At 35.6% G+C, this 11,849-nt stretch overlaps 1 protein-coding gene across 5 annotated transcripts in view; it reads right to left on the reverse strand.

Moving 5' to 3' along the window:
• LOC109443728 (cyclic AMP-dependent transcription factor ATF-7) overlaps nucleotides 1–11,564 on the reverse strand; it is a 72,948-nt gene extending 61,384 nt beyond the window's left edge. Inside the window, exon 1 of one of the 5 annotated variants that reach the window (XM_019724426.3) lies at nucleotides 11,433–11,564. The gene's annotated coding sequence lies outside the window, so the exon portion shown is untranslated. Of the gene's footprint in view, nucleotides 1–11,101 lie in introns of all 5 variants that reach the window. The other 4 variants (XM_074325612.2, XM_019724427.3, XM_088799656.1 and 1 more) reach the window with 4 other exon arrangements.
• Nucleotides 11,565–11,849: the final 285 nt, after the last annotated feature.

The following is an 11,849-nucleotide window of genomic DNA, read 5'->3' on the forward strand; positions in this document are numbered from 1 at the left end:
AAGAATCTTTGTCATCTGGAATGAAAGATGCCAGCTAAGTAGTAGGAATGATGGCTTAATTTATAAATTCAATTAGTCAGAGGTGATGAGTGTTCATATTAGATCCCTTGCTATTTCGTTTATTCTTTATAGTCATTTATCCAATTGTTCTGCTAGCAATTCCAGAGTATGGACAAGAGTACAAAAAAGAGGGGTTAACAGTCTTGATAAAAGATTTGACAGGGAAGAAGTTTGAAACTAATAACCACAATTTACTTTATGGACCAAAAAGTAAATTTACTCAGTTTTAAAATTCTTTAATTCACTGAATATTTTCTTCAGTGCTTACCATATGCTCTAGGCCCCATAATTCAACAGTGAATGACACAGACAAGGTTTCTACCCTCAAAGTGCTTATAGTCTAAAAGGAAAAGACAAATTCTAAGCAAGTAAACAACCAAAATCATTTTAGATTAATAGCAAATAATCCTATGAAAGAAATGAAATAGCAATGTGTCAGTGACTAGGAGCAGACTCCTTTAGTTTCATGAATAAAAAGGAAATGGCTGTATTATCTGTGGCCAAAGGGGAACGGGGTAGAATATAGACACCTAGCTTAAAACTTCTGGAATCCTTTCCTCTCACAACACAGTTTATGTTCAATAAACATCTATTGATTTAATCTGAAGTTGATATTCAAGTATACTTTGCTGAAATTTAACACTGATCTTCAAGTTTTTGCAGCAAGCTGCTGGGACCACAAAACAATCCCTACGCAGGTATTTATGTATTTAAAGTTATACATGGTTAAGCTGCAGTTTAAATACATATTTTCAACTACATACTTTGTACCTAAAGTATTTTATGTGACCTCAGCCAACCAATTCTATGCTTTTCTTATCCAAATAATATAGAGGAAGCTCTATAGTTTTTGGTTATAGTGTTAAAAATGGGGAGGAGGGAGGTATTTGTCAAGTTAACTCTTAATTGACCCTTGAAAACAAAACCTAGGCCAGAGCTGTTAAGCTATATTTTCAAGTATAAAAGAATGCTAATCAAGAATGCTGCAGAAAGGGCACCTTAATTAATATAGGACTTTTGGGAATACAAATTAGGACAATCTTTCTGGAAAGCAACCTGTCAATATTTATATTAAGTGTCTTAAAACGCTTTGCATTCTTGGAACGAATCATTCTTCCAGGACTTTATTCTGAGGCTAAAACCAGGAACATAGACCATTTATATATTAAAATGTTCATCATAGTCATCTTTATAACAAAAATAAAACGGGAGTTAAATTAAATGTTTAAGAACAGATAAATATAAATTAAGAGATATTGCCTTACAATAGACTATATTTCAGTTGTTAAGAATGTTTCTGAAAGCTAATGACATGAGAAAATGCTATACATTAAGTGGGAGGAAAAACGGGATATAAAATTGAATATGTTCCATAATTCCAAATTATAAAAAAGCAAACAAAATAAGCATAGAAAAAGATGAGGAAATTAATATCAAACGTTAATAATGATTATCTCTCGATAACAGAATTCCAGGTGATTTTATTTTCTTCTTTGTACTTCAGTATTTTTCTTTTTTTTTTTTTTTTTTTCAGTATTTTTCAAAGTCTCTACAATGATCACAGGTTGCCCTTAATAAATCAAAAGATATATAATATAATCTACTAATAAAAAACTATGTCAATCAGCATGACTTAAAAAAATACATCTATGAGTTTTTAAAAAGGCCTATCTATATCTGTTAGACTATTTTAAAGCACTGAACAGTATATTTATAAATCATACAAAGTTGTTCATTCTCTACTACAAAGTAACAGAACCAACTGTCAATGTTCTAAATGGACTACCAAAAAAACTTTCTAAAATTATAATCTAATAGTTTCATATAGAAATAGACATGGTGGAAACTTAAACATTTCGATACACAAGGTAAATCAAGCAGTTCAAGATAGTTCCTCCTTTGTTGCCTTCAAGGACACATTTTCAGAACCCCATGAATGCTCCCTAACAAGGAGTATTACTTATATTAAACACTTAGAAATTGCCCTAACCATCTATTGCAAAGGGTATAAAGAGAATTGAAACCAAGCACAGCAGGTACTAAATGCCTTTCAGCTCACCTATAAATAAGCTAAAAAATTTAGACAGGAACCCAAGCAAAGCTCTATGGGCTACATTATCTTATGATTAAAAAAGAAATCATACACAATCAGCTCTCTTACAAGAACACAACTTTAGATACCAAGTTTTAGACTCCAAGATAATTTAGCTGCTGCTAAGCAAAAAGTACAAACACTGAAGCTCTACATCACAGCAGTTTCAACATTTTATTCTCCATAGAATACTCAACGCCACTGTGACGTGCATTACAATATCTAGAAAACTGACTTAAAAAAGATTCCAATAAACATATGAACTATGAAACTATAATGCAGGTTGTATGAACCCCAGAAAACAAAGACGACTCACATTTTACTAGGTAGTAAATTATTTAGAATTGAAATTTCTGTTCCGAAGTTCTGGGTTCATTTTCCACTGTATTATTTAGCCTAAAAACAGTTTAGCATACACTATTTCATTAGTAGGTAAATCAGTAGCCCCAAAAGGATTATATAGAAAGCATATATACTACTATAATCTTATAATCTTATATATTAATTAGCCTTATTGTTTTATATCAGGGGTTTTGTAAAGCATTTTGCTAACTAACAGACTTGGAAACTATGGTAGAGAGTTACAAAAAAAAAATAGGCAAAGGATGAGTCAAGAGGTGGAGGCTGGCCTGAATGCTAGTTACCTATTCTCACATACCCTAAATAAGATACAGAAATGGGCACCGCATAACTGTGGTTTTTCTAACTCCTATGAGTTTTATAACTATGTCATAAGTTGTATGACAACTTGCATATTATATAATTACTGCTATCTGAATCATGTATTTCCAAAAGTTTACACACAATAGGTGTTTCCTATAGGTTTATTATATAAATGAATGTTCAGAAACAGCAATTTGAGGGACTGCAGGTTCTTGGAGTATTATTTTTGTCTAGGAAAATTAAATAATGTTCATAGTTTTAAAACTAGGTATATTTTTATTATAGTTATAAAATTCATAATTCAGTTATAATCTGTATCAAGGATTGGCAAACTTTAGCCCATCGGTCAAATCCTGATGGCCACCTGTTTTTTTAACAATTAAATTTGTTGGGGTAACACTGGTTAGTAAGATTATGTAAGTTTCAAGTGTATAATATTATAATGTTATCATCTGTAGATTGCATCGTGTGCTCATCACCCAAAGTTTAGCCTCCTTCCGTCACCGTATATTTGACCCCTTTACCCTTTCCACCCCCACCCTCCACCCCCGTCCCCTTTCGCCTCTGGTAAACACCATATTGCTGTCTGTATCGATGAGTTTTGTTTATTTTGGCCATCTGTTTTTGTATGGTCCACAAGCTAAGAATGGTTTTTACAATTTTTAAATGCTTGGAAAAAATCAAAACAATATTTTGTGACACGTGAAAATTGTATGAAATTCAAACTTTAGTGTCCATAAATAAAGTTTTATGGGCACACACTTATTTTCTGCATGTTGTCTATGGCTACTTTTGCGCTACAGTGGCAGATTTGAGTAGTTACAACAAAGACCTCACACCTGCAAAGTCTATCATATTTACTATCTGGTCTTAGTTACCAACTCTTGGTATTTATAATATTATTAATTAAAATACACGGTTAATTCAGATATCCCAATTATGACAACTGTCAGTGTGTATTTTAATTGTTAATAAGGACTTTTATAATGTGACTTCAAGTACTAATTTCTTTTTGACTTTTCAATTTTTAGAAATTAGGTTTTCTTAAAATAAGGTTAAGTTACCCCAGAGTTCTCGTCTTTAGCACATTCACCTGGGCACCTTGTAAAAATACAGATTCCTAGGCCTCCTGGATTCTCTTGCCTTTGAGATCCAAGAATTTACACTTTAAAAAGAACCCTGGGTAATTCTGACACAAATGGTCAGAAGCCCACCCTTTGAGAACCAAAATGGGTGGAAAGAGTATCTATTCCCTCTATATAGTAAACAGCTGTATTTTTCAAGTTTGGTACTATAAGACAGCAGTTCTCAAAGTGGACTCCCAGGGTCCCTATACATCCTGGAGACCCTTTCAGAGGATTCATGGATATTCAAATCCTCAGGGGTAAAAGATCTATTTAAAGGGCAAGACAGGCCAATGCATTTTAATATAATAAAGTATTTAAAGTTTACAGATGTGGTTTCAGATTCTACATAAGAGCTAACCTTTAAGAAACTATCACTTTTAGGGTTTTGGTGTAGTATCAAAGAAGAAAGACTATCTACAATTATCTGAAAAAGAATCTTTCCTTATCCTATTACACATCTGTGTGAGCCCAGGTTTTCCTCATAGACTTCAACTAAAACAACATATTGTAACAGATTGAATGCAGAAGCAGATATGAGTATCCAGCTGTTTTCCATTAAGCCAGACATTAAAGCGATTTGAAGCTCTTCCCTTAATTTTTTTTGAAAGTATATACACAGCTATTTAAGTTGCTATTTTAAAATAAATACATATTTTAAAAATTTCTCCATTGTAATTTCTAATACGCTAAATATCAATAGATATAACCAAGATAAACAAAAGCTTTTTGGAGTCCTCAATTTTTAAGAGTATAAAGGCGTGGGTACTGAGACCAAAAGTAGTTTGACACCCACTGCTTTAAGAAATACAAAAAAAGTAGAGTACTGTGGATTGATCAATCAAAGAGAAGGTTAAAAATAATTTCTGGATTTCAGGCTCAGACATGCAGAGACAGGTTTTACAGAAAGGAGCCAGCTTAAATAGACCAAATAGTTTTGTAGCAAACGACTGAAAACAGATGGGAGTGAGAATTAGACTGAATCATAAGTTAGGCAACACATGGCCAAAGCTTAGAATCTATCTGGAAGCAGCTTCATATAGGCAACTACTTGACTAGAGCTTGAAGTCTCTCTAGGCTTTTGGAGGATTCAAGGAACTATTTTGAGCTATCTTAGAAAGGTTAACAAAGTAAAAACAAAGAAGCAACAACTTGTAAAGTGACAGCAGGAAGCAGAGTTAGAAATAAAGAAAGAACATTATACCTATCTATGTTTGGTCTCAATACGCATTTTAGAAGTAGAAAATTTCCTGGAAACTGTAGGCTGTCAAAATCTAACGTTGTGTTTTGGTTTTTTTCCTACTCATTTTCAGATAAAGTATGATCTCTAAAACAAATCCCAAACATAAATGTACAAAATATTAGCAAACTACTCCTTGACTAAAACTTTAAAAAATAAATTAAAGAAAATGGTGCTACAGGAGACGTTAGTACCAGAAATACCAGAAAAACCATGTTAAATAAAACCAACATGGTGTTACTCAAGTTTGATAAAGCTTAAATAAACATTACTGGCAAGAAATTTGGTGCCAACACAAATAATTTACAGCAATAATATGTTATATTCAATAAATTTTCCTGTTTTTATAGTCAGGCATATTCCTGTTTCAAAAAAAAAAAAAAATGCTCATGCTTTATTTTTTTAATCTGAAAAAAATGTAATTTTTCTACTGCATAGTAAATTTTGAGGCCCAAATAAAATTTGACCAATTTAGTATATATATTTCCTCTGTCCACTATGTCAGAAAGAAGCACTATACCAGATAAGAAGATATTAATAAGTAATCCACTCAAAGAAAGCAAGTTGGGTTTTGTGAGAAGGTGAGGCTACGGCAGAACAACCCTGTCCCTACAGAGGCCTGAGCCACAAGCTCACAAAGTGACTTTTTAAGCTAAATCTTGGCTCCTGTTAGACTTTCATAAGTTGATATTTATTAAAGATAAATGCAGTACTGAATAGAAAAGAGAAACTTTTTGCACACTTGCGTTTCAAACGTATGAGAATATTTAGGATTAAAATTACCCAAAGATGAAAAAAACTAACAAAGTGAAGTCATGAATTTGTAGTGAGTTTTGTTCTATTAAGAACCCTTATATCCCTCATAAGACTAATGTAGTAATTCACCTTTGGCTTAATCGTGAATCTTTCCTAGACGTCTGCCTACAAAGCTTTTAAATTAGATAAATTTATCTTTTCATAAAAACTTCCTGAATTGTAACACTCATCCTTCCTCTCCAAGAAAGCCATACAGTATCTGTTTACTTTCAAACTGAACTGAATTTTGCTATAGGCAGGGAGTATATTATTCAGATTTTAAAAGTTTCTGAACAAAAGGACAAACGAGTAAAGGAAAACAAACAAAACACTATGATTTAACAGAAAAACAACAACAACATTCTTTCAACACAAAGTGTCCACCAGGGAAATTCTGAAGAGAAAATGTCATGATAAAATATTTTAAGACATGAAAAATGACTCAATGCAAAATATTTGTTGTTGATGATTTTTGTTTTGTTTTTGGCTCAAAAGAGTTATTATATCTAGTCATTTATGTTCCTTACTTTTTGTTTATCCATTCCCAGTGGGTCAGTAGAACCATTTCAATTTCATTTTATTTACAGTCTATTTTTCTTCCTGTTTCTTCAATAGTAAGTTCCTTGATCTGAGCTTCTATTTATGAATGTTGGGAATGGAAAGGACCTTGAGGGGTCATGAAGTCTATCCTTCTGCTTTCCAGGAGAATTCATAATTAAACAATCTCAGATGCATGAGAAAGAAAATGTATCTTGTCCCTAAAAGCATGCTACTTTATTCCACATGAACATTTACATTCACAATTTGCAATTTTCTAAAAACGAAAGTAAAAATTAAAACCCCAAAAGAGGAAGGTGCTTTGAAAAATGCATTTATCAGCTAAAATTGCTCAAACATAAATTCAACTATCAGGTCTAAAATTAACATAGAAAAGCTGCGGCTGCCAACAAAAAGTTTTAGTCCTTAGAGATGTGTCTGATGTTCTTATTTGTAGCACCATTTCACCTACAGCACATAGCATGACAGACTTAGATCACCACACCAATAAACTATAATTATAAATGACAATTGTGTGTGCATTTTTTTTTAACAGGTGGTGTAGGTTTTTATTCCAAACAGAAAATGAAGTTAGGTCTAAATGGGAGATGTCAATATTACGGAAAACTACAATATAACTGTTATGTGGACAATAGTTTAATTCTTTAATGTGTAACTTATAATGTTCAGGGAATAACGTTCCTTCCTAAAATAGTTTACAAAACAGAATTTCATCTGATGACAAAAAGCATGCAACTGTAAAGACACACTGTTAATTGTTCTATACCCATTTAAAAAATGGGGAGAGCAGGACCAGAAGTCTTGGAAATGGAGGGAAAATCATACTTAAAAAAACTAGCGGGCAGAGGAGGCGGAGTCCAGAAATTACAGACTGATGAAATATTGTTTCCCAAGAAGATTATAAAATATTAAATAGATGGCTTATGAACAACTGGCAAGTAATGTAGTGATGTATAAACACTAGCATAGGACAGCTAAACAATAACTAATGTCTAACTTCATTTTCTTTTTGACAGGGTCTCTAGCCTAGGAGCTCAGGAATAAGTCAGAAACAGATTATATTTAGATTTCAACAAGGTACCTCTTAAAACTTTATAGGAAATATAGGTTAGATGATAAAACAGTAGGTGGATTCACAACTGAATTTTACCCAAAAGGTTGAATAATGGGTTAATATCAACCTAATAATAGTGTGTTGGTATTGTAACATTGCTCCACTCCTATATGTTTTTACCAGTGTCCTAAAACAAAAACATAGGTATTATGTCTATCATGTTGTGTTTATCAAATTTATCTATCAGTGACACAAAGATATGAGGAATACCCAAGAGGCTAAATAACATTAGCAAGCTAAAACAATAAGCCCAAACTAACAAGATGACAATTACAAGGATAAATGTAAAGTCCTCAATTACATTTAAAAAATCAATTACATAAATTATTGTGATCTTAGGTTTTAAGAATAGAGGTATAGAGTAGAAAAAAAAAAAAGGCCACTTTCCCCTGTACGTTTTGTATTGATCTGATTCTATCTGAGATGTTATATTCAGCTCTAGATAAGAAGCCCTAAAAACTTAAGCAGCTAAGTTGATGAGGGACCTGAACTTCATTAAAAATGTCATTTAAGGAATGGCTGAAAGAACTTGGGATATTTACTCCAGTAACAGAAGCCTTAACAAGACATAACTGTCATCAAATATTTGAAGGGCTACCATGTTGACAGGAATTAGGTTTATTTATTATAGCTTTAGATAGCAGAACTAAAGAGCTTCAGCACAATGTAAAGAATGTTCTAAAAGTAGAGCTCCAAAATGGGACAAGGTATCTGTAAAGTGAGGATCTTTTCCTTATAGCATTCGAAGTTAAAAGACCATCCCCTCAGGAATTCCAAATATAATCCCTTTTCACATTTCATGACTATACTTGATCCCAAAAGAAGCCTGTTAGGGGAAGGGGACGTTCAAAAATGAGAAACTTAAAAATTGTTTTCTTTGACATAGTTCTAAAGAAATGGAAGACTTCATGAACTCTAAAATAATAGTAACATTTTCAGAGAAAACAACAAAAGGAATTAATGCATTCTCTTTTTAAATGAATGCTGTATTTGTTTTTCTCAAAGAAACATCTGCACCTTAACTTTAGTTTATCAAGGAATAAGGGACAATTATATGTCAGCCTGCCAACTAGTCTCAAGAAGAGGACTGTCTTTATTAGACATTTATATGGCAATGGTATTTGCTCCACCCAAAACTTCCTCGCAAGGAGAAGGCTCCTCCTTGTCAGACGGGGGTAGGAGGCTGCAGTAATACTGACTCCTTCCTACTGCAGCCTAGGAAAAACTCAGTCTTGACATGCACAAAACAATAACTTGTGAGAACTTCAGGGCAGCTGTGTTCAGGCAGAGCCAGGGACTTTACTTGAGACAAAATAGTAGCTTAAGAGTTGATTGAAAAAACTACTTTCATTTTGGATTGGAAGTGGGGAAAGGAAAAAGAAATGAGATACAGTAACGGTATCCATTAACATTTCAAAGCAATGGTAAACAAAAATGCTTAAAAATTACAACACTGAAATTATCACAGGATGTAATCTCTGACCCACAAATTTAACGATGAGCACTCTCTAGGCTTTCTGCTATGTGTTAACACTAATGAGAAAAAAATAATCTTGCATTTAATAAAGCCCAAATCAGAGCCATCACAAACTCTATCTAGGATGGAAGAATAAAACAAGGGACTTTGCTATCTCATTGGATTTGTGTGTGTGTGTGCTGCTGCCAGGCAAACTGTGAAATGTCTGAATGTCCAATAGGAATGTTCTGAATGTGAAAAACTGCAACCCAATTCAGTAAGTAATGCTTTTAAAGGACCAGTAATTAATTGGTCTCAGTGTGCTGCAGGGGCAACTTCCTGGCCAGGAGAAAAAGCTGCAATGGTTGCTGAAAACCAAAGGTTAATACAAAGCAACATATACTGGTCTCTTTTCATGTAACAGCTTTACTAGTATTTCAGACATTATTTTGCTTCTCAAAAGTAAAAGAAAAAGAGAAGAAATGTAAAAGACAAACCTATGCAATAGCAAAGATGTTATGCATTAATTTGCTGTATTAGTTTAATTCATTATTAAATAATACACGACTATGAAAGGGCAAAAGGCTAGTCATTTTTCTGTACAGAATTAAGAACAAACTGGTAAGACTACTTAGTATAGCTGCCAAACTTTTCTTTAGTTTCTTTTCTTACAGTCATGTTACATTTCGCAATAGTCTCCACTTACCTTACATCCTCCATGTTTAAGTACGAATTATATTTGATTTCCCCAGCCCTAACCCTGAGATATTATGACATATCATTAGCTTCTGGGTCTGGACACAGAGGAAGAAACTGAAAATGGTTCACTTTCCTGAAATATGTGTCCATTTTATTTACACCATTTAAAAAATATAACATATGCTACTGAACTAACTGCAACCATCCATTTAACAATTCTTCAAGAATATGAGTGAGTAAACACACATTTAACAAAATAAACTTCAGTTCAGTATATTTTTTCTGTGCTTAGAATACCTATAAAGACGGATGTCTTTATAAGAATTACGCTATTGCAAAGTTTTTAAACACAGGAATGAAGTGAGCTTGAGAAAACTGCACACCCCACAAACCTACACTTATTATGACACAACCCTCAGAGATACTAAAACACTCCTGTTAAGTAGAAAACAAACTTTTAAAGTTAGGAAAGTAGCAACACGGGAATCTGGGTAGGAGGTGCCCTGGGTAGTAAACACCCCAGTAAGAGAACATAACAAGCAATTCAGAGTAGCATATAACTCCCTATGGGGCTCTCACTTGGACTGCTTAAGTCCCAAGACCCCATCCCTGAGTTAGGAGGAGATGAAGTGTGGCAAGAGGAAGAGAGGGAAAAAGGAAATCAGAGTAGAAGTGATGAAAGTGTTCTACTTTTCTCCTCCTCTACCCCTATCCAGCATTCTTGCAGGCTGGTCATCAGACTGGGTGCCAAATCCACAAAAAAGCCCTAAATATCCCAAGTTTCTTCGGAGTAGGCTCAGACCTGTATATATCAGCCATCTCCTTTCCAAACACCTCCCTTACACCTCTGGATTAACCCATACCCTTCTCAAAGTGACGCCTTTTGGCTACTAAGCACACCCCTGTTAAGTCTTCCTAAACTCATTCACTTAATTTTTTCCAAATCCTTACTTTTTCTGATATCATGTCCCTGACACTCTTTTTTATAATTCAATCGAAATGCCATGGCTCTCATTTCCAAGGATCCACCCCTACCTATCTTTCCAGTTAAACCCAATGCCATGAGTTTTTCACCTACTCCTCCCTACCTCCTACCTACTACCCCTGCTTCTTCCAGTGCCAATGATTGGGGTTACCACTCTGTGAGAAGCCCTGGATCTACAGCCAGGTTAGTACCCCTCCCCTTTCTCCCATTCCACCCCATTCCTTGATCTTTCCATTAGGCTACACTAGACTTCCATTCCCTCAGGATTCAACTCCCCTCTTCTTGCCACGCCCTGTGCCCCCCGGGGCTACTTACCCCAAGTTCTCCCCACACTTCAGGCCTCTGGCCCCGCCTTCCCCCCAAAGGAAGGAGGCGGGAGGAGGGAGAGAAGAGGGGCGGCACTCCGCAAGGTAAAGACGATCTCCTATTAGTGCTCATCGCCGCCAATCGTAGCTTCCTTCTCTCTTATTGGTCAGCATTAGTCCATGCCCCACCCTCTTCCTCAGACAGGGCCCGGCCACCGCCTCAGCGCCCCCGTCCAACACAGACTGGGAGGGGAGACCCCGGCCTGGGACACTGGGACTGGCCAGAGTTGAAGGGGAGACTCCCGTCACATCATGGACTAGTTAATGTTAACAGGACTCACCCGCTGGTAGCTCCGTCGCCTCCCGCCCGCCCGCGCTCGGTCCCACAATCTGTCTCCAGCTCCTTCTTTCCCCCCTCAGCGGAGCAGACACTTTCCTCTCGTCCGGCCAGGCACGCTCACCTCTCGCGAGATATTGGGGGGGTGGGGGGGCACGTTGGAGGAAGGGCGAGATCCGTAGGGCCTGAGTTGGAAAGGGGCCGAGGGGCGGGGCTCCGGGAAAAAAAAGGGGCCAGACTTTCCGTGGGCAGGACAGACGAGCGAGGCTGAAGGAGTTCGGGACACATAGATCACACGTGTTCGTTGGGTTGCGGAATGTAGGCGAAAAAGGAAAGAGAATCCGTACAGGTGCCTGTAGTAGTGGAGATCCAAAAGGTAACAAATATTCTAGGGAATGAAAATATCTCAAAGGAGCGCACT

This window comes from Rhinolophus sinicus, chromosome 1, assembly GCF_057876585.1.
Source record: "Rhinolophus sinicus isolate RSI-liver-muscle chromosome 1, RSI-T2T, whole genome shotgun sequence".
Classification (NCBI taxonomy): domain Eukaryota; kingdom Metazoa; phylum Chordata; class Mammalia; order Chiroptera; family Rhinolophidae; genus Rhinolophus; species Rhinolophus sinicus.